Source organism: Apostichopus japonicus, chromosome 20, assembly GCF_037975245.1.
Source record: "Apostichopus japonicus isolate 1M-3 chromosome 20, ASM3797524v1, whole genome shotgun sequence".
Classification (NCBI taxonomy): domain Eukaryota; kingdom Metazoa; phylum Echinodermata; class Holothuroidea; order Aspidochirotida; family Stichopodidae; genus Apostichopus; species Apostichopus japonicus.
In genome coordinates, this window is record NC_092580.1 from 7868275 (window position 1) to 7893225 (window position 24951).

Consider the following 24951-nt stretch of genomic DNA (forward strand, 5'->3'; position numbering starts at 1 on the left):
ATATATATATATATATATATATATATATATATATATATATATGCAACCAGTCAGACACCATGCAAGTATTATAATCATAATCAACCTATAGCACCATAACGGCATCGTTCTTTTAAAGGCCAGATTTCGTCTCTCAAACGACCATGTATTTTTATTTTCAATATTTTGATTGGTTGAAAAAATTGCTAACCGAAATGGTTTTCCTTTTACAGGAGTCATGGGTAAAAGTTACTAAAACATACATTTTTCATTTCTCATGATTTTCCTGTTAAAATTGTTAAATTAATATTAATATTACGTCGAAAAATATTAGAAGATTTTTTGTAACAAAACATTTGATTTCAAACTTTAAAAGAAATTTCTCTTTAATCAGCATGATTTGCACCTGGCATTACCATTTACCGTAAATATCGCGTAATGAGCGCTATAACCGTATCGTTACCGAGAAACCGTTGATGAAACACTGTACCATGTATGTGCATATGTATATGTAGGACAGCACATTACGACATATGCAGCACAACGATCAGTTCGAATTCAACCATCCCTTAGCGTACAACAGCAACAGTATTTTTCACTGAGGACGGTTTAAACGTTGCATTATTAACCAAAGATTCCAGTTTCTTGGATTCTCGAATAGAATCTGAGCCGATGTCTTGCAAGTGCCGTGGCACTTGTCAACGGGGTAAACCTACCAGGCGAGCCGGAGTTGGATGCCCGTGTAAATCTTTTGGTTCGTTTTGCAATTATCATTGCAAATGTGGCACGAAAAAAAGACGTGTCTCAACAAAGCACTTGAGGTAGGTCTTATTAAACTGTTTGTGTATTGATTCACAAACGCTTAAAGTCTCTACATAACTCCCTGCAATTTTGTACTAAAGAAAGATCTATTAAAAGTTAAAATTTGAGCTTATGAAACAATTCATTCAGCCATCGGTACTGGCATATAGGGTAGCCTATAAGTATAACGGTCGTATATTGCAGTACACGAGTAATGCACGGTGACCAACGGATTCAAAGCCTGTGGAAATTGAGTTTGAGTTGTACTGACTGGCTAGGCTATGCTACCCCTGAGGCCGTAGTCTGTGACATTATGAAAATTACTGGCATCCTTTCGCGCACCAGTGATGTAAGCATAACGACATGCCATTTCCCCTCTAAATTTCGTATTAGGCTGTCGACTGACGTAACTGTGTTTTAATAATATAAGCCTAAGTGCTTCGACCACAAAACTAGCTGCGCTGGATTAAAGGCAATATTGTTGAATTTGTAACCTTGCAGTAGATTGCCGACCATACCCAAATTACAGTATGTCAATGATTTTAGTCGGTGAAGTATGAAGTATACTTCATATGCCTAGGCTATAGGCATGTAACATAACAGTATGTACTGATTATAACTTTGAAACAGCTGCTAACCTTGAACAGCTTACACATTTTTTTTATGCAATCACTCTACAGGGTTCAATGAGGTTTAATTGCAGTCATCAGTAGTGTAATGATATGTTATTTAGATATCCCTAATAGGCCTACTGTTGTATTGCATCTTGACACTTACACGTACAGAAGCGTAACCATGCATTTCATTCAATTTTAAATGGTTTTACGTTTAGTTTTTTTCTTGTTAATTAAAGCCCAATTAGGCGAGTGTTATGTCAACAAACTTCAACATACCAAAAACTTTCTCTTACATGCCGATAGGTACTGTAGCCTGGTTTCAAAGCACATCTGACGAGGGAAGGACTGAAGAAGTTCAAGGGTCAGTTGAAGAAGCCATGGTTGAAAGCGCAGGCTCCATTTGCCATGAAGCGAATATTCAGGTAATGAATTATATTTATTAATATACATTAAACATTCACACACTGTACTCGCAAGTAAGAATCATATTTACAGTCTTCTGAACAAAATTTATAGAACAAGCCAGATCTGCTAGTCAAAATCATATTGTCTTTTAAGGAGTAATTTATCCAGTATGACATAGCAACTTGGTATGCAAAATGGACAAAAGTGCAGGATTGTAAAGCTGTATTGTACTTGAATACACACTGAAACATACAGTACTATTTGCAGTAGCATAGATAGGGCCAAGATTCATAAATCTTCAAATAGCTGCAAACAAAAAATGAACACAAAACATTTATTTTCAGTATCCTATGAGATCCCCTTACTCTGTATTTCATTGCTTGCAGTAAACAATGTGTATCTCTGGTCATTGTTCATGTGTGGTACCTACATGGCCCAATTGTTTGCAATATATTATCCAAATTCTGTGATGTGTACTCTGTGGTGAATTGCACTAGCTGGTGATATTTAAAGTTACATTTTTGTTTACCAACAGAGGTATGTGAAAGGCTTGTCCAGAGAGAGGTTTAAGGATGTTGAACGAAGACAACCAGATGCCATGAGTGATTTCATTCCACCACAAACTACACAAGAAAACCAGCCTGCAGAGATTCCACCGTGGTGTAAGTGTACAAGTGTACCAAATGTAGTCAAATGCCAACAATCATTGAAAACAAGTGTTGTTGTAGGAGGATTGCTGCTTGCACAACAGAATCTCAAGCATTCAGAGACAATTGCTTGAATGCAAATGTTTTATCTGTCAACATGCAAGTGCGCGAGGATTAACTGGCCAACGAAGAAAACAGATCAAACCGTCACTATATATAGGAACTATATTTACTGGAAGTTTGGACGTCTTGGCCGTGGCAACAGACTGGTCATCCCTGCTTGTTGTGTCATGAAAATTGGGCAGAGATTCCCATCAGCAGATGGGCAGTACAAGGGTTTTATTGCAGGAGACAACCTCCAAGATTAAACAAGTGGATTGTTGCCAGGCTCCAAATTAATTCATTTTGCTAGTACACATTAACTTTACTGGTTGATTTACCTAAAAGACATATGCAGTTAAACCCCTAATTAATCCCCTTATCATTACCATCATTATATAATCATAAACACCTCATATCCACTTAAAACTATGAGATTAACAATATGTAACACTATTCTTGCTTGAAATGAAATAAAGTTTGCACTTTCATATTATGCCTTGATATGCATACATGTGACTCATATTCCAGTTATATAGGATTTGCATTTCTTGCTGGTAACATCATAACTTCAAACCTCCAAGTTCATGATATTGTAGGTGTGTGTTGTCTCCTTGGTAAAAGATAACCCTACTTTTAAAGGCCAAACCTTATGTGAGGTAAACATGGTAATATAGCAGGATGAATGTTAATATAGACTGCCCTGGTAAGCAGATGGTCCTAAAATTGTTATACATCAAATGTCATATTAAATTCAACAGGGTTTCAATCTGAAAGTCTTGATTTGGATGTTGAATTGTTTATATTGTTATGCCCTTGGCAATTACATAGTCCCCATTGTTTTTGTTTCTTCATTGAGGTCAATCTTTGAATATCTTGTAAAATACATATGTTATGTATTTCAAATATTTGTATCTGGCACATTAAAAGTCTTAAATCAGGCTATTCCCATTATAGGAAATCTCTTTTAAAAATATCATATAAGTATCTTGTTCATACTATGAAGCAATTGCTTTACATCTCATAGGTATTTTGTGTTTGTGAAAAATTGTGAGCAGATTTCCTGTCAGTGGTGTTTCATCTTTTTCCTTTCCTTTTACATTGCACCTATTTGAAAATGCAACTATGAATGTTGATTTGCCTGAATATGCTATTATCCTTATTCTGTGATGTGAAGATTCTGTGCCTCTATCATTCTCATTATACTGTATGGAGCTGCTTAAGAGTATAACAAGAGGTAACTTCACCAGTCACCTATAGATTCATTAACAACTTGGTCAGCAGTAATAACCAGCTCCATATTTATTAACACATAGGTTTACATATTGAATATTCTTTTTATTAGGATTGTGTGTTAATAGTATTGATTTTAAATGTTATCATCTTAGCTAAAATTTACTGAACTCTTGAGTAAAAGGCAGTGAGCTTTTTCAAATTTAGGTGGTGAGAAATCGTCCTCATGTTTAACTGAACAAATTTTCATACATTTAAAGTCTACAAATTGTCAGTGGAGAGAAAATGCAATATAGCAGATTTTCTTCTGTCCATCTTTTTCAAGTTTGCATGTTTTTACACTTGTTAATCTAGGCTTATGAAAAATAAATCTATATAGAAAGTTGTACCCATGTCTGTCCAAAACAATTACGTTGAAGGCCTTATGTTTTTCTCTATTTATCAGGGAGGACACTAACACTCAGTCATCCATACATTTAGGTCCCAACCGTTCCTGCCAAAAACTGGGAAAGTACTAATTCCTACTAAAACTTGAGGACTAAGGAAGGTTTGCCTTGTTAGTACTACACTTAATTCCCTTGCATACAGCTGCCCCACTTTTCACTCTAAGCCCCCTATATTTCACAGCAATTATATTGTAGGCATCAGGCTTTCCTCTAAATTATCATGGAAGACACTAAAACCCAGCGATCCATACAGTCCCATTCATGTCGAACCTTGAGAAAGTACTAATTCATGACCACAAAAGAGGGAGGCAGGATTGCTGGGAAAATTTGAAGAGTGGGCTAGTCATGGATTGGCCCAGCAGGTTCATGATATACTTGTACATTCCCCTATTATATCTCAAAGGACACTAAATATAGAGTTCCATGCTTTTGGGTGCCAATCATTACCACCAAACCTTGTCATATTTATTATTATTCTTAAAGTGGGGGGGATGGCAGGGGGACCTTGGGGTGGTGCATTGACATCATCAATGTCATTCTAAATATCTTGCAAAAACTGCCCAACCTTCTCAAACCCCCTCTATTAAATAGCAAATCTCAAATGTTTCTAGCATTATCTGAGTGATAGCTACAAGAGTCAATACTGAAGAATGATAACTCAAGACAGATCTTTACTATTACATACATTAATAAATCTGTATTACTCTGCAACAACTGCATTGCTGCAATGTTATAAAAAAAAGAACAATGAATGACTCATCAATACTATGTTACACTGCCATAGCTCTGGATACAAAGGTTAGGGTATTTTAACGGCCTATGCATACTAAAAAAATATATAGCCTCATCTACATTTGACGGGGCTTGTGTGAGCCCATGGAACATAACATAAGCCCAGAGCTGGCCTCAAATATCAGCCTCCAGTTTGACTAATGTTTTGTGTTCATTCTTATTTCAACTAATGTCGGCATGAAGATAGTTAAAACAAATTTTGTGCTAATTTAAATATTTAGCCTCTAGATTAAGCCAGACTTGGCCTCAATTTTTGAAATGATACAAACATAGAACAAAAAGTTTGCCCACAGATGACTCCACAAGGTGTGACATAGAAACAACATAGACAATGTGCTTTAAGTCAAGAAAGTTGCTGTTGCTAAGATAAAAAGTAAGAAAACATTTTCTAAATTCAATGTTTAATTCAAAAGATAAAAAATACAGTTTAAACCATAAAGTGATATTAAAGTGATGCCAAAAAATCAGGCAGAAGTTTATCACAAATTATATTGACAATTTTGAATCAATATTCCAAGGTCAAGGAGGCTATATAGAAAGATGTTTTCAGTTTGGCTCAAATGTCAAAATATTTAACATGTTGACAGTCATTCTACAAGCCCTTTAAGAATTACTCCAGGTGGAACATACAATGCACAAATAAAATGCATTACCCCATATGCCAGTGTTATTGACTTTTACAGTAGGTTTACAATACACAAGTACTGTAGTTATGTTCAACCCATGTAGAATATATTAATTCCATGTAAACCATAAATGTGTGCATTAGAGAATCACAATGAATGGTTAATACAAAACAATATATCAATGTACAGAGAATATGAAGCTTATATATTTATGGGGGAAAGACAATGACAATAGTTGTTTAATTTTTTTCAAAACGTGACTTGTGCTCCTGTAGTAATTGAGTAATACTGGGCTTCAGAACATTCGCTATATTTGACTGCAGAAGGAGCGGACTATTTGATGCTAATGAGACATGTTGTGAAAGATGCCCTGGTGTTGTGGCTCTCATGGAAAATATTCTTCTCATGAGTTGGGGGATGTAACCATAATCCTTGGCTACCTTCAACCGTTCAAGAGCTGCATATTCTCTGTCTGAATGATAATTGTGGTCAATAGCAGACAACAGCATTCTTGTTACATAACCTTCAAATGAATATGAACATCGTTTACTAGCATACATCAACATATGGTTATGAAACGATTCGAGATTACCAGTATGCTTAAAGTTATTGTAATATGGTAATATATTCAAGAATCGTTTGTTTGTCATGGCATTTCTGAGAGCAGCATGAGGTGAAGAATCTTTCTTAAGCCATGGTTTATTCCTCTTCAATGGATCTAGTTCCCATGATGGCACTTACCAATGGATCCATCTATTGAAAGAACCCAGTCATGCTCATTGACTTTATGATGTAGCATTGACCACCACAATGTCTTAAGTTTTAACACATCACCAGTACATTCCCTTGAGCAATGCCAGAAATGATTACGAATGGCTGGTATCCATAGACGTAGGTCTTCATTACCCTTCATTTGTGAAAGTGCAATGACCTTCTTAACAAAATTTTTGGCACCATGCCATACATCAATGCTATGCTCTACATTTTCATATTTCTCACATTTTTTGATGAGTGCTGTGGTCTGGACATGGGCATCAGTTACAACCTCAGTAACATTTACATTTGCCATTAAATAATCTAGCCCTCTTTCGAATGCTAATCTTTCCATGTTTGTGCTTTTACCACCTGTTTCACGAAGATCAACAACATCTACATGCAGAATTCTTTAACCACTAGTGTCCATGAAACTATATGTACAATATTGGGCCCAATGCCCTGGAGAATCTGTTCTCCCATCACCTGCAACACACAATTGCTGCTCCTTCCGAGATTTGAATAAACTGCTCTGGTGAGTCCGCCATTCGTCTTTTACAGATGGTGTAACATATAGTCTTTGGACTTATTTCCAGATAAAACAACAGCTGAAGGAAAGTGAATATTACCTGACAACATATTTGAAAAGCGTGGCTGTGATGCAACACACTTACATGACCATTACTACAGCTCCACTTAAAAATAACTGCAGTACCTATGGGATTGGTGCTGTAAACAAGTTCTTCACTGCATTTTGAACACTTTGCATCATAAACATTTTGCAATAATTTAGTGATCTCTCTTAGAGATACAATGCACTTTGCAAAGTCAATTTCATCAGATGGGGTAGCTTCTTCTGAATGTGGATGAACTGACTCGTCTTGCAGCATTTGGTCACATGACCCCGTATCGAAATGAAAAACCTCAGACTCTGCTGTTTCTTCATCATCTGGTCTGTGGAAATATAAGTTCAAAGGAAGAGTTTGATGGACGGAACCATAGTGACAAACAATAAACATTTCTATCAATTCTCTCATAAATCTCAATAATGGTTTTTAAGCTGTATGGTCAGGTCTCTATTACAGGCATATTTTGGTCACAATATGGTCCAAAAAAAGTGCACTGTATATTAGTATGACATGTTAACTTCAAAGGACGCATTGCCAGCAGTGGCATATGTAGCAATGATTTTCCACTTGGAGGAGTGAGGGGTGGACACTGGTGGGGCACAGACCTCTGTCTGTATATCGGTGATGAATGACAAAGATATGTGTATTAATACTCAACAACCTTAGAACTGTCAGTCTCGAAATCCTTCATATGCTCTCCAATCCAATTTGTTTTTTAAGGGGCACAAATGTATTGTGGGGGAGAAGTTCCCCCCTCCCCCATCAGGTCAAGTGCACTGATTATCAGATTGTGCAGTCAATGATAAATTTGTTCAATTGAAATCAGTGTTTGCTGGCAATAAGATATACAACTCTGTGCTATTGTCCTCTTGTTTACTTTTCACCACTAGTAGGAGATGATTTCCTCATAGTTACAGTTTTTCTCAGGAAGACACATTTAATTGTCAAAGTATTTATTTTCTCATGTAATACCAGCTTCAGACCCATCTTACCATGTTTACACACAGCTAAGTGTTAAGAGTTTCAAGTCTATTGTGTGTTCAATCAACAGGAAGGAATTACTTCATTGTGAGAATAGTGACTTCTGGTCAATAGCTTGATTGGTGTATGATACTCATTACAGTAAGCTAATTGTAAAGAATCAGTCAGCTGTAACTAATCCCAGTGTGGGTTCTCCAATTTTTTTATGCTACCCTTCCCGATGATGATGGGCAATCTTAAAACAGAATCATACACGTTTTCCAAAATCACAAAATAATTATCATCCTATTAACACCCACACAGTGTTCTCAGTCAAAACATGTCACAGATTAGGTATTGCGACTATTTGATCACGTTCAGAGTAAAATAAAAAGCGTTGGAATTAGGTTCTCTAAGGAATATAGGCCTAGATTTGTGTTTAAAGGGTTTGGATTAGTGATAATCGACATTCTTTCCTTAGTATTAGGAACTTAATTTTCCCCATTTTTCTCTGAATTTGAATGTCTTTGCAAAACTTGGTGAATTTTTTTTAAATAATACAGTAGTACTGAGTGAGAAGTTGTGTGTTTATTGGATTAAATATTTTGTGATTGGTCTGGTGGTGCAGGGTGGAATTGATAAAACTGCACCCAATAATGAATAGGCCTACTCATCAAAGCAATTTACTTCGGCTTGGTGTGGCCGCTACCGTAATGTACAGTACCCAGCACTACTGTGTCTCTTAGTATTAGCCTAGGCCTAGACCTTCAAATTTGGTTCTTCAAGTACAGTACAGGTTTACTTGGAGTATACATTCAGATGAATTATGCTCCTTTGAGCTGTATCTGAACATATTCGCGGATCTGTGTATCAATTCAAGTGTAATTCAGTTTAAATATTTGAATAGAGAAGGATTTATTCCCTTAAAATTTATATCACTATTCACAACAATCACCTAGATACACAACTTTCCTGCAGCCTACAGGTTGTTGAATACATATACACATAGCATATAGCTTCGCAGTTGTTTGGGTCCTAGCATAGCCTATTATCTAGGACCATAATAAAGCTAGGTAAGCCTATGTGCCCTAACCTAGTCACAGAAGCTAGGTCAAAGCCCAAACCGTTACTGTACTGTCGTGTACTCCCAATCATTCATGGGACAACTGCTTACTGTTTTGAAATTTGCAGTAATGCACTTGCCTAATCATTTGGTTACGTGTGAAAAAGAAATCTTACCTATTACATAAACGACACAGTCTGTCGCTGTGATGTTTCAGTTGGTGGTTGGCAACGACGACTTCTTTCCAGCTTCACCATCTCCAGATGAAGTTTCAAATTCTTTCTTTTGTTGTACCCAAGAAGGAAAAGAATCTAAAAGGTACACTCTTGTGCCCTCATGTTTGGCCGATCGAGACTATAAGCACGTTTCGCTGGAGGATTATCACTCGGAGGTCTTCCTCTTGGTCTTTTAGGAGGAGGTGTACCCGCTCTAACACTCTCCATAGCTATAACGGACACTGTCAGAAAAATTATACTAAGCGAGAGTGCATATACAGGTCTAGTACTAGTAGTGCTGAGATGGGTACACAGTGTATACACTACAGTGTGTACAATATCGTACGCATATAGGCTATCGAAACTTTTCGGCAACGGTTTCCGAGCTTGGTAGTCCAATAACCGCGCATGCGCAGTGAATTAATTGTACCTCCCACCATAAATCACGATATCTGGCCTTTAAGTTTCAACGACCTGAGGGTATTCGATAGTTATGAATGAATATCGTAAGTTTAAGGATTTTTAAAGACACGTAGGCCCAGTATCTATCAAATTGATTAAACGTTTGGCATAGACTGGTTAGTGCATACTCCGACTTATATGTCATTGACCCCAGGGATAAACGGACAAAGCGGCAACCAACTCTTTGTCTTGTTGGTCAGTGCTAACGATTCTTTTTTTGCTGCTGCTGCATCTGGTAATGACTTATTTTGATTTCATGGTAGGTGTTTTACAACGCCAATAGAGCCCATCAAGCGGTTACGGGCATTGCACAATTCTTTATAGGATGTGGGTAAATTTGTGGCCAGTCACTCGATGAAAATGACCCATCATTATATATAATAAGGGGATATCAAGATCAGAATCTTAATTTCATTTTCACTTTAACTTATTTCTAAACGGAAGAAGATTTTTTAACATTGCGTCCAGCGTTGGATACAAGCGGTCGAGAAATGTTTGTATACTACGGCATACAGAGTATCGGCCAGGTGACTTTCCATTAAAAGTGAAAAAATGCTAGGCTGTTTTTATTATTTTATTAGTTACCTGTTAATATCAGCAAACACCGGAAAAACTCACCTGGTGTGCGTAGGTTGGATTAACAACCCACCTGCCTTACAAATGAAGACTGTTGAAAAACAGTTGTAACAATTTGTCAGGATTGGTAATAAGCAATCTACAGGCACTGGGCGATACTGTCTGACAATCCACTGTTCAACATTAGCAACACGACGTTTGCAACAAGTTTATTACATGTATCTAACGCATAAATAAAACTAACGCCCAATTCAACAGGAGAGACGACATTTAGTCATTATAGGAATGTACAACTATATAAAGGGGATAAGACTTTAGAGAATCTTCTTCCTTCCATGTACCATTTAAAAGACTTTCGGTCGGAGACATATTGTACCTAAGCTATGAAGAATTACGGGTGCTGTGGTCGAGTGGATAAAGGCGGTGGCATTTGAAGCAATGAGGATAAACAATCGGGAAGTTTCGGGTTAGATCCCCGGCTAAGATGGGATTTTCATCCAAGAGCAATCAACGGTTTTCACATCTGAAATGACTTTCTAAATTAAAAACATTCCAAATTTGAGATAAAATGTTGAATTGGAAGCCACCCGACGTGTAAGTTGTAATCTATAAGCCCTTGCGTGTTTCTTCCACATTTGTGGCCGCTTAAGCGCCGTACTAAAAGTAGCTGCTGGTTATTATTATTATAAGATATTGCTTGATATAGATAATTCACGTTGTTCACAAATAATTAGCCGTAAATACCCACAAAGCCTCAGTCTACTGTATGTATACATGTAATTACATTAAAGTATACAAATGCAGATGATGTTCAGTATACAGTTATCTGTCTTCCACTGCCATAACTCTAGTCATATCTTGTCCGCCACACGACATTCTGGTCCTCTACTCCCTGATTCTGATGCATAGTTAGACTATATATACATAAAGCTATAAATTAGGTCATAACGCAAAACTGTGCTAATAACTACATTGAAGATTTGGAATGAGGTTGAATAAAGGTATAGGGGGATGTACACACCCTAGGCCACCCCTCCCCATTCCCCTCTCCCTTTCCCTCCCCCTCCCCTCCCGCCTGGATCCGCGCCTGTTCACGACATGTGATTTGGCGGGTCCTGACAAGGATCTCCATTGCTAAAAAAGTTATTTTCGGAGCTTTTAAAGGTACGTGTACTTATTCACATGTGAACTGACACTACATTCATATGTGATTGCGTGTCAACGTGTATAACGGTGTTTGCATATAAATGAATATAGTATATTACCGTATGTTTTCTTGTTCTGAATAGTCGCATATTAAGCACAATAACCCTTCTTAAACACAAACCTATGCCATATACCGCGTTGCTATCGAAGTCCCAGATATTATATCAGAATAAAGAAAGATAAGACATGATTGGTTTGCTAAGTATTTCTAATCCTGTGTATCAATTGATTGTTATGTCTGTGGTAAGAAACCGTCACATTATCTGCTCAATTACTTCCGTTTATCATGTTTATGATCGAAAAGTTGTTTCCAAATGTGGTCACCTTTTATTAACTTAATTTCATCCGAGTAACAATATAGAAATTCCAAGTACATTCACATTATAATATATATGCCTGCCATGGTGTGTAATGTTTCGGATAATCACATTATTAAATTAAGAATGCATCTTGCACGGTTTTGAGTTTATGTATGGGTAAAAAGAAGAGGACGCATATAGTCTATACACCAAGGGTTCTCAATTAATTTCCAACGCGGACCAGACGAAGAAAAAATAAGTTGTTGAATAGGTTGAGACAGAACCACTTCTCATGATACCTCAAGATGGATCCAGGTGTAAGGTAGACCCGTAGGTATAGATGTAGGTATAGGTATAGGTGTAAGGTAGACCTGTAGGTGTAGGTATAGATGTAGGTACAGACCCCCGTAAGTTGGTATATATGTAGGTATAGACCCCAGTAGTGTAGGTATAGATGTAGGTATAGACCCCTGTAGGTGTTCAAGCCTGCAATGAATTATTACAAGACTGTCGGTCGATTTATTTCCTTTTTTTCGCGTCCTATTACTTTCGGGAAAAAAAGTTAGGAACTGCTCATACTGCCAGTACGAGTGCTTTGGAGCATGCTATAAGAGGACAGTATCGAGTTGCGCAATATTTCAAAATTGTTCCAACTGCACATTTGATCTTTCATGAATATGCATTACGGTACCTCAGCATTTTTGCCTCAGGTATTTGGGGCAATTTTCCAATGTTAATACCACCCTATATAATGTTTTTCTCAACATATCACATAGATGCATAGGTCTATGTAAAGGTAAAGACTACTTACCCATTTCGAAGCTATATATGCTTCACATATATCCATGTGCACACATATATCCTTAACCTAAATCAAAACCATATCAACATAGTAACAATACATTTTTATGGTATAGTAATTATTTAAAGATAATTGTATAGTGCTGTGAACTTATTCTTAATAACTTCCTTTATACGTTGGCATATAGGCCTATTTGAAATAGCCAACAAAACAGAAATGGTTCATCTGGACTCATCTCCTACGTCTGAACAATTTCCCCCTTAAATCACATACAGTAACTCTATTATTATTTAAGTTTCCTACCCATATTATTGTATGAAAACATAAACATGCAATGTTGTATACTCTTGCTGTGTTCAATCCGGACCCGATATTAATATAAGATCGAGCTCTAAGAACTGCGTTTATGTACTGAAGTATCAAGAAAGTTGTCAGATCTATAATCTGTCACAGCTCTTAAACGAAGCCATTCATTGTGGTCTTTTGCATAATATGTTTCAACATCCCTAGAAAGGAAGGCTGCCACAGAAGCTGTCTGTCCCCAAAATAGCTTCATATTACCTGGCTTTTTCCTGGGGGCCCGGAAGCTATTTGGGATTGGTACGGCAAATCAGAGTGTGGCCATCTATCATCATTATCGGGGACGTTTGGTAGGTCAAACTACGCTACGCGCCACCATGGTTGGCGCGTAGCGTAATGTAGAAAATTTTGAAAAAATGCCTCCCAGATTGCAGGAAATGGCACTTCCCGAGCTTGAAAACAAGACCCCTGCCATGCCAGAGTAGTTACATTAAGCCTACTTGCCGTCATCATTATCCCGCGGAAATGATGGGACACCCAGGCATGCTCGGGGAAGGGAGAAGTAGCCTGATTCCCCGAGAGAAGGGGACGAGGCCCCTGACAGAATGCGACGCCCAAAGTCAATGGGGAAACCTGTACTTACAATACTGGTGCTAGCGTCGCGATCTGAGGGAAAAACGGAAAGCCTCATAAATCGGCCATCCATGGAAGGAATGCCTTCGTGATTCCATTCATGATGGTTAGAATATAAAATCAGTGAAAAACACTTACAACTTTGGTCCTCATAAACAGATAAAACCGATTCACGAATTGCGCGTTAAAGCACTGCTATGCCGCGTATTTATGCATTCACTGTAAAAAAAATGGGAAACCTTACACCCAAAATGTGAGGAATCCTGGTTTCCCGGTGTGGGTTACTTTGGTGTTACACCCGAAAGAGCGTTAAGGTAATATCTTCTGTCGATGACCCAAATGAAGGGAAACCGAGAGGTCCAATGATGGTGATTCTTATATTCCATGCACGAATCGTCATCACTACAACGATTCTCGAGCAATGACACGGCTTCTATCGTAATACACTAGCTCCGCCCCCTTGTTAATATTTCTTGCTTTGCGCGCGGGGGAATTTACAGACTGCACGTTGAAGTCATATGTACGTACGTATACCGTACCGAAACGTATGTAGACTATAGACGTGACGATGTACATGAAGCTCGCACGAAAAGGTAAGATCATTTGAATCTTTAATAATTTACCCTAAAAAATGAAATCGTAGTTAAAATTCTGAACTGTCAACACATTGAAATGTGGTGTCATGCACTGGTTGTGTTATATCTTGTTTAGCAAGCCGCATTATCACAAGCTTGCCACTGAGACATGCGATCAATTGCAAATCGACTAAACTATTAATGTCCACGTTAGGCTAGCCAGGCTATGCCTTAGCTAACTAAGGCTAGTGATAATTGCTACTAGCCTAGCCTGAGTTAGCTTAGGCCTAGCCTAATTGTAAAGACAAGCGCATTCTCCAATCAGGCCTATTGTAGGGTAGAGTACCCAGAACTTGACCGCCACCCAGAACCTGACCGCTAATTAATAAATAACAATTAATTGAACAATCGTTATACATTTATGTGACTTATGTATTCCACTATATTTTTCACATTTGTTGCTGATGTTAAAGACCAATATCTTAGCCATTTTGATTACTAATACTGGTAAAATACTTAAATTCAAAAATGGAACTGACTTTTTTTGGGAAAAATCTGTTTTCTTAAAAAGAAGTCTAAAAGGATTTCACACTAATTAAAATGTGGTAAATATGTAAAAATAACTGAAATCTTTTAGATTTTCTGACTGCTACTATTTAATGTGAAATTATTGAACACTTTCATTAAGGCATAAATTATAAATTGATTCAAGTACATGAGATCTTTTTGGGAAAATTCTGTTTTCTTGAAAAGAAGTCTAAAAGGATTTCACACTAATTAAAATGTGGTAAATATGTAAAAATAACTGAAATCTTTTAGATTTTCTGACTGCTACTATTTAATGTGAAATTATTGAACACTTTCATTAAGGCATAAATTATAAATTGATTCAAGTACATGAGATCTTTTTGGGAAAATTCTGTTTTCTTGAAAAGAAGTCTAAAAGGATTTCACACTAATTAAAATGTGGTAAATATGTAAAAATAACTGAAATCTTTTGGATTTTCTGACTGCTACTATTTAATGTGAAATTATTGAACACTTTCATTAAGGCATAAATTATAAATTGATTCAAGTACATGAGATCTGGGGTTGGTCATGTTCTGGAACTAGAACTAAATTTAAATTGCAGTATTCAACCACTATATGGGAAATACTCACTGTAGCTGTGTTAGTACTGTTTTAACACCAATATGTGATCAATGTTTGAACACACAAATATGCCACGATGTTGGTTCCTAAATTATAGAAAAATTATTACATAATAGCTTAATTCTTCAAATGTCAATATCAAACTTGGCAACCATACTGTATGTCTGATTTATTTAAACCTGTATTGGTATATATTTTTAGCAAGTCAACAGGTGCCAAACACTGAAACCTGGTACTGAGTTAACAATGCAGTGTTTTCTGCCTAGTTAGATGTGGCAGCATGAAACAAGTTATAAATTAATGGTCATACCAGACTGAAACTATGCACTTCAAAGAGGCAAGTAAATCACAAAACCTTGGTTTTCTGGTTATATTTGCATTCTCTTTCAGATTCATTTGTTATCCTCTGTCAAAACTGACCCAGTTATTCACTGACCCAGTAGCTCAACAGTGTTGGCAGCTTAGTTTTATGCCATATGGTAGTGAGTATAATGTTCAGTATTACCAAATATCTCAAAACCTTTTGTTTTCTCTTTTTGTATGATCAGGCAAAACGAGGAGAGGTCAACTGGAGTCTAATCATTCCTGATGGAGAAGACGACAAAACCCTTAAAGAACATACAGAGGTTATGAAGAAGGAATTTAAAAAAAAAAGCACTCCAAACGTTGATCTTATCAAACAACGAATGGAAATAACCTATGCTCAAAGGCGTAAATTAATTAACTCCAAACCACTTATTGTTGAAGATCAAGAGAATTACCCTGCATTGTTTTCGCCATGCGAAATTGGCAATGAATACAAACGTCTAACAGATACAGAACTTCACAAAAACTTTGAAAGCTCTTTAAGCAAGGCTGCAAGTAAAATCTTATCAGAAGTAAAACTAAAGCCACAACTTTTGCCAATAGTGATGAAGCACCTGCAAATTGAGGACAAGACTGTTGCTGCCTTTTAGTCCTGCCAGTTGTGTTCGGAAACGAAAGTTTCTTCAAACTTTACGAGGTAAGTGATCAACAAAATCATTGCAAAGTAGGTGATTTGTTTCTTCTCTAATTTCTAGACTTGTTACGAAGTTGCAAGGATCTAACACACTCATGTTGGCTTTTTACAATCTAAGGACAAAACATTCAAAATAGTACTTTAGGCAAGGTTTCTGCCAGAAAATTTGAAGGGGGGAGGGGGGGGGGGTGTTGAAGTCGGTGAACCAACTAAAAAAGAAAAATCAATAAAAAACGACAAATACCCAAGAAGAAAAACTGACTCGTGCTGACTCGCGAGGGTGATCGCCAAGTATAGGCGTAGAGTCAGCATGAGATTTTGTCCCAGAATTCACTGTAGCAGTTTTCAGATTTAATATGTCATTTTGGTAAAAGCAAATAGATTATAAAGACTTGTTGATTCCTTGCCAGAGCCAAAAGGAATCTCAACCTATGCAGTCATGCTTGTGTGTGTGTCTGTGATCAAGGCTCAAAATAAGACCACACAAATGCGCACCCGCAAATGCGGGAAAAAACGGTTTGCGGGTGCACACAACAAAGGCAAACGAAAAGATTTGAGGGTCAAAAAAGAAACGTGTCCAAGAACAACTGACGGCTGCCTAGGCTCCTTATTATACAAACTTGTAGGATGGTCCAGTACGGAGCCTAGTCACGTGTCGGGTGTTTTCGGACACAGTTTATTTGCTGGTAAACAAACCTCTGTGCTGGCAGACAATGCTATTCCACCAGCAAAGTTTTGGGAGTAATAAAAACCTTAATTCGAGCTTTGGTGACGCCGCTTGTAAACATAAGTGAACAATACAAGATCCAACCATTCTCATACTTGGTAGGTGGAATACCCCTAGTGAGTACATGATCCTTATTGTTTTTGGTCAAGGTCAAAAAACCTACACTGGGTATGAACATTGCTTGTAAACGCTAATAATAATAATAATAATGTATGCTTTTATATAGCGCATTACACATGAGTCTCAATGCGCTTTAAATCCATTACCACTGGTCATGGTATAACTTGTATGACCCACACTTACGTGGGTACATGGCTGCTGAGATCAGCACCAAATTCACAAGTTACACCTCTGCAATTACAATTAGTTTTTTTTTTTTAAATCAACCAACTCAAAACCGAACATGGAAGCCAATGAATAAAATATCCAAACTCACTGAGTGTTTTATAACTTGTGGTTTTGCTTTTCTATTCGCAGGAAGAGACATCTCGAGATTATGTTGTGGACGCAGCAGAAAATGCGGATCCATTTGTTGCAGTTATTGGGGTCATAATGAAGCCAAAGTGCTGTTATATCGTTGTTGAAAAACACATTGTATTTGACACTGCAAATGTTATTTCTGCGGCCAGCTCTTTGTTCGGACTCCTGTACGCCTGCAACATTCACTACACCACGACTACGCTTGTCACCTTCATTCAGAATTCCTGCATGAAATTGAGTGACAAACTGAAGACCCCAAGGAGAGTAAGGACATTAGAGAGTGAGTTAGTCTTTCTTTATCATGACTGGAGTACTTATGTGTTACTCTACTGTCGTACTATACTGTAGCAGCAGCTCAGAAATTCTGCATGAAATTGAGTGACAAACTGAAGACCCCACGGAGAGTAAGGACATTTGATGAAAAGATTAGAGATTAGTGAGTTAGTCTTTCTTCATCATGACTGGAGTTCGTGTGTGCTACCTTACTATTGTACTATACTGTAGCAGCAGCCTTCTTGTGTGATACTGTACGTCTCAATGCAAACTTAGTATCATATGACATGTGCTATAGCATCCTGGTCGTTGACTGACTGTCTTCCTATCCAAATAACATCACAAAATACTTTTCAATAAATCAGCATATTTCCTAAACAATTCTACACTAAAGAGTGGAAGTTTATTAATGTGACAAATGAGTTTTGTATGCACATTACAATAAGTATCCTGGTGACCTGTGATATTCATATTTTATCGTTCAGTTTATATTGATTGGGACGGCTTTATTTAAATTAATAAATGTTTGCATGCACGTCGTTGGTATAAAAAAGCTTTATCAATCCTTATCATTTGTTGCCATCGGTAAATCAAATCTATGGCAGATACTGTACATGTATGTGCCTGATTATATAATGTCATATCTATCGAATCCATGATTAACCCTAATCATGCTGAATTTATTAGAGGGCAGGCTCCATGTTGGCTTCTATAAAGCTCTGCAGGAGCGGCCACGTGGGTTCGACCAATAGGGGAAAACAGTCGTTCTAGCCTACCGCTACCATAATCTAGAATTTAAGCTAGGAATGCAAATGAGGGGCACTCATTCGGCATAGATATAGCATTTAAAAAACATGTCGCCTACAGCAAGATAAGGGTTAAAGCAAATCAGAATGTTATTTTCCTCATCAGTTTTCCTAAACCTGATTAGTTGTGTTACGTATTTACATTTTACTTGACAAAGATTTATCACTATACTTGTGGCACATTGCGTTTCGCAATTTTGCAACTAATTTTATAACAGACCATCATCTGATAGCTTATGGTAGAATATCTTTATTTCTTACTCTGGCAATGTTACCTAATTTTAAGGATTAATTGCATAATTAACATGCAAAACAAACTTGCTGTTCCAACTTTTTACATGTTAGGTCCCGGATTGTGTCACAATCTTACAGCGTTTTGTGTGATTGTGTTTACCACTCATTTAATGTGAGTGATTACATTAAACATTTTTGGTAATATGCAAAATTATCACGTTTTCCTGACAAGACGAGGTTCTAAGAAAAACGCAATGTGCCACTATAAACAAATATTGAAAAAATGGTCCTGCATGTAATAGGATGAAATATTGGGCTGCAAAGTGATTATTAAATACAAATAAAAACTTAGGACAACTTTTGTTGTACCGAGACAACTTTTGCGGCAAATCAGAAACTTTGTTATTTTCTTAATCAGTTATTATTCAACCTGTTTTCACATTTTTCTAACTATTGACAACTTGATTGTTTAAAATAAAGGTCTTTATTTTTCACCGCAAGTCTACCAGAAATTGACTTAACTGGTCAGCTTAATTGATGTATTGTATGGCACTTTAGGTCATATACAGAATTATCCATCCTGGGATGTAAAATTCTCTTGTGGGCGAGAAAAATGGATCTTTCAAAATAATGTAATAAATAATTATAATTCATGTTGGTCAAGGGGGGGGGGGGTTATTACAAGTTCATTATTTGTATCAATTTATTACATTACAAGTAACTCCTGTCAAATTTAGTATTTAATGTAAGGGGGGTAGGGGACAGACGCACACTCCGAAACCACAGTCTATTTATAATCTTTAAATGGTCTTTAAAAGGATTACACAAATGCATGTGTAAGGGATTTACACAGTACAGCATATACCCATGGCTATTTGTATTTTTTTTATTCCTAGCACATGGTTGGTTGAGGTCAAATGTCATCAAAATATTAGATCTATGATATTGTTATTGCTCTTCTCTAACTGGTGACTAGTTAAAAGTTACAATCTCTTTCACATATCTTGCTCAGGTAGTAATATGTAATATTTCACTTGCATATAATTAATATTTCGACTTTTAGTTCCTAACATTTCATGCTCAAGGCCTAACCCACTATATAGTTAAGAACGACAAATTGAAATAAGGGGGTGGGGGGGGGGCATGTATTACATGTGTATTTATTAAACATATATACTTATTATTTTGTTATAGTAATCCTACTGTGTTTCTTTTTATCAAAGCTTGTTTAAATCGTTTTTTGAAGTTGTGACAATAAATACAGTTGTTTTTTGAAAATATATTCTTTGTTACTTATTCAGCAACACTGGGATAGTACATCCTGGTGTAGTTTACCCCAGATTTTGGTGAAACCTGTAGGTTACACCACTTCCTCGGTTGCAACTTTTGCTACCACCAGAAAGTGAGGAAACCTTTAGTTACCTCAGATACTGGTGTAATAGTCCCCAACTATTTAAGGAATGTATATTACCCCCCAAGCCGGGAAACCTCTGGTTTTCTCACTATCTTAGCCCTATCTTTACCCCTAAACTTGAGGAAACCAACAAACCCTTGGATGTGTGGAAATGTTAGGTTTCCCCAATACCTAAGGAAACAATACTACTTAACTTGAGGAAATCTAATTTTGACGAAAACCCCAAGTTTGAAGGAAACGTCAAGGTTTCCCTTCGGGTGCGGAAACCTGGTTACCCCAAAAACTGGTAGTAGCCTGGTTGCACCCACTTTTTGGGGTAACCTGACCCCTTTTTTTTTGCAGTGTTGCGAACTGGTGTTATACACTGATCTAAATATACTAGATCAAAGGCGCTATACCGTAATTATCAATAGAGGTGTCCGGTAGATCAATCAGCGATCGCGGTGCTGGTGTAGGTTTTTTTTTATGTGCGTTCTCCCTTGTCTGGTTTTGTACCCGATTAATCTTCTTAAACACATTTTTGAATTATGTTTCATTAGTTTTTGTCATATCATATTTTTCGGTGCTCTCTCTCCTTAATGTATCCTACAAGCTTGCATCCTCATATATTGCCAACAGGTTAAAGCAAGTTTTACCTCATTTGATTAGTTCTGATCAGTCAGGGTTTATGGCAGGAAGATTCATTGGGGAGAATATAAGACAGGTTTACACTATTACGAGTTACACCGAGTTAAATATTATTCCAGGTCTCTTACTCTTAATTGATTTTGAAAAAGCATTCGACTCAGTTTCACATGAATTTATTTTCAAAACGCTAGATTTGTTTAATTTTGGGGAAGGCTTTAAAAGATGGATCTCAATTTTTCAAAACAATGCACAATCTTCAGTCTTAGTAAACGGCCACATGACCCGATTTTTTTATATTAAATCAGGATGCCGTCAAGGGGATGGTCTTTCGCCTTATATTTTTCTCCTGTGTTCTCAGATTTTAAACATTGCCATTAATAATTGTGTGGATATTAAGGGTATTATCATATGTGATATGGAATATAAAGTTTTACAATATGCCGATGACACAACTATTATTTTAGATGGCACTGAAAATTCTCTTTCACAAACTTTCAAGCTTCTGGAAAATTTCCATAATATATCTGGTTTGAAAATTAACATGGATAAAACTAGTGCTGTTTGGATACGATCCAAAAAAGATAGTGATGATGTTTTATGTAAGAATTTTAACTTATCTTGGGTTGGCGATAATATATTCAGTTACCTTGGGGTAACATTGTGTACACAACTGGATGTTATCGTGAATGTAAATTATGTTACTACTATGCAAGCCATTACATAACAAATTCACCACTGGTCAAAGAGGTTTTTGACAGTTTTATTTAGAATAGTTGTGGTAAAATCCCTTTTGTTGCCAAAGTTGAACCATCTCATTCTTTCACTTCAAACTCCAAGTAAAAAAATTATCCAGGAGATTCCAAGTTTTATAACTTTGTATGGGGAGGTAAAGTAGATAGGATCAGTAGAAATCGAATGGCGCTTCCCGTTATAAAGGGAGATGCTGGTATGATCCAATTTGAACCTTTCGAGAAGGCACTTAAGATCACTTTGATTCGTAGATTGCTTAAATATTATTAGTGACAGTAAGGTGTATAATTTATATAAAGTGAATGCTCCTAATTGTAATTTTGATTACTCTTCTGGTACTGATTGGGATAGAGTTATTACAGAAAGTAAAAATACCTTTTGGAAAGGTGTTTTTTCAGCCTGGAAAGATTACACCGTTTCGCTTAAGCCCCAAAATATTCATGATGTTTTAAGTTCCAGTATTTGGCACAACGAAAAAATTAAGGTGGGTAATACATGCATTTTGTATAAAGATTGGCAAAGACATGGTATATTATATGTTAACGATCTGATAAACTCTAAGGGTCAGTTCTTATCCTATGATGAGATTTATACAAAATATGATGTGAGAACAAATTTTCTTCCCGTGCATGGTATTAAAAAAGCAATAGAGAAATCCTTTTCTGGTCTATTAGGCCATATAAATACTTCTCTTGCACTCCCATTTCAAGGCTTTCATATTAAAACTGTTTTTATGGATCCAAAAGGGTGTAAAAGGTTTTATAATATTTTATTAACAAACAATAAGGTCCAATATAAATGTATTCACAAATGGAACATGCTCTTGTCCCCAATTTTGTCTGAAGTAGATTGGTATAAGGTGTGCACATACAATTGGAAATGTACTTCTGAGGTGAAGCTCCGTTGGTTCTAATTCCGTCTACTTAACAGAAATTTAGGGACAAATACTTTCATGGTCAAAATTGGCAAAACCATTGATCCATTGTGCACTTTTTGTGGGGTGGCAGATGAGAGTTAAATTCATTTATTTTGGGAATGCAGCTTCACTCAGAAAGTATTGAGGGATTTTCAAATCTGGGTTCAAATTAAATTGAACATCAATATTGCAGTTAGTAAAGAGCTTGTTCTGTTTGGAAATTATTTGTACAAAGACGTTGTGTTTAATAACATCCTTCTGGTTCTGAAATTTTGTGTTTACAAAAGTAAGGTTAAAAATGAGAAACCCTTCCTTTAACTATGGTAAAATTGATTTAAAGAATTTTTATTTAAAGAAAAGTTTATGTACCAAACTAGTTGTAAGCAAAATGCTTTTGATATCAGATGGCATAAGTGGAAATCTTTATTTGAAGTTTAATGATTATTTGTTGTTGTCATTAATATTGACTATTGGTCATAAAGTATATGTTATTATGAATTGTACATTGTTTGGACTCTTGTTGGAATGATGATAAGAAAAGAAAGAAAAAGAAAAATTTCGGTACTACAAAACAATAGACAAGTATATTTATATATATCATTATCAGGAATATCTTTCCTAACTTCCTAATAATGGTTATGCATCGGGGTAACACAAGAAGGATCCGCCTGGGTGCCAACTAATCTAGGTACTCAACCGCGCTGTACTTCGGGTTATATCACAGATCAGGGGCGTCGGAGCCGGTACGGCAGGTCCGGCGAACGCCGGACCAATATTCACGGCGCAAAAAAATAAAAAACAAATTGGACTAAGACAAAAAAAATGGCAGAAAATAAAGAACCAAAATGAAACATACTTCAATAATGTGTTTCAGAAGATTAATCTGGTACAAAAACAAACAAGGGAGAATCTTGTTTTCTCATATGACACATGTGAACTGCTATTTCATGCAATCTGCGAGATATATTTTCATAATTTTCAATAATGATGACGGCAAGTAGGCTAAATGTGACTACTCTGGCATGGCAGGGGTCTTGTTTTCAAGCTCGGGAAGTGCCATTTCCTGCAATCTGGGAGGCATTTTTTCAAAATTTTATCCATACGCTACGCGCCAACCATGGTGGCGCGTAGCGTAGTTTGACCTGCCAAACGTTCCCCGATAATTATGATAGACGGCCACACGCTGATCAGCCTTACCAATCCCAAACAGCTTCCGATGCCCCTGCAGATACAAATATGCGCCATATACTTACAGGCGGCGTTGTTGTTATGCCTTGCCAAAGAGAGACACTACTCCCACTTCCACTCCCACTTTCCTTCAGGAGAAAAATAACAAAGAATCATATTGTTCGCGCTACAAAACAATTGACAAGTACATTTATATATATATCATTATTAGGAATATCTTTCCTAACTTCCTAAAACTGATTATACATCGGGGTGACACAAGAAGGATCCGTCTGGGTGCCAACTAATCTAGATACCCCGCTGCGCTGTACTTCGGGTTATATCACAGATTATGCGCCATATACTTACAGACGGTGTTGTTGTTATGCCTTGCCAAAGAGTGTCACTACTACCACTTTCCTTGAGGAGAAATGGAACAAAGAATCATATTTTTGACATGCAAAACAATAGATAAGTACATTTATTAGGAATATATATATATAATAATTATATTAGGAATATTATCAGGAGTATGCTTCCTAGCTTCCTAAAAATGATTATTCATCGGTGTGACAAAGAAACTATTCACCCGGATGCCAACTATTCTAGGTACCCCACTGCGCTATACTCCATGTAAAATCACAGAAATAGATATGCGCTATAGACTACAGAAGGCGTTGTTGTTATTCCTTGCAAAGAGTGTCACCACTCCCACTTTCCTTTAGGAAAATGGAGTAAAAATCATATTGTTCGGTGCTACAAAACAATACACAAGTACATGTTATGATCAGAAACATCTTTTCTAACTTCCTAAATATGATTTTGCATCGGGATGGCACAAGAAGGATCCGCCTGGATGCTAACTGTTCTAGGTACCCAGCTGCACTGTGCTTCAGGTTATATCACAGAAAAAGATATGCGCTATATACTTTCAGACGGCGTTGTTGTTATGCCTTGCCAAAGAGAGTCACCTCTCCCACTTCCAATCCCACTTTCCTTTTGGAGTAAAAAGCCAAAGAATCATATTTTTGGGATGCAAAACAATAGATAAGTACTTTTTATAGATACCATTATCCGGAATATGCTTACTAGCTTCCTAAAAATGATTATGCATTGGTGTGACAAAGAGATTATCCACCCGGATGCCAACTATTCTAGGTACCCCACTGCGCTATACTTCAGGTAACATCACAGATATAGATATGCGCTATATACTTACAGAAGGCGTTGATGTTATTCCTTGCCAAAGAGTGTCACCACTCCCTCTTTCCTTAAGGAGAAAAGAGT

At 36.8% G+C, this 24951-nt stretch overlaps 2 long non-coding RNA genes and 1 pseudogene across 2 annotated transcripts; 2 read left to right on the plus strand and 1 right to left on the minus strand.

Annotated features, from left to right (window-relative positions):
- Nucleotides 1-155: 155 nt before the first annotated feature.
- Nucleotides 156-4167, plus strand: LOC139962098 (uncharacterized). Its single transcript, XR_011791142.1, has 3 exons — nucleotides 156-800; nucleotides 1701-1819; nucleotides 2338-4167. It is a non-coding gene; the product is annotated as an uncharacterized lncRNA (long non-coding RNA).
- A 602-nt stretch (nucleotides 4168-4769) lies between these two features.
- LOC139961315 (uncharacterized) lies at nucleotides 4770-8094 on the minus strand (annotated as a pseudogene).
- Nucleotides 8095-11875: 3781 nt separating this feature from the next.
- On the plus strand, nucleotides 11876-23017 carry LOC139962099 (uncharacterized). Its single transcript, XR_011791143.1, has 3 exons — nucleotides 11876-14136; nucleotides 15819-16273; nucleotides 17475-23017. It is a non-coding gene; the product is annotated as an uncharacterized lncRNA (long non-coding RNA).
- Nucleotides 23018-24951: the final 1934 nt, after the last annotated feature.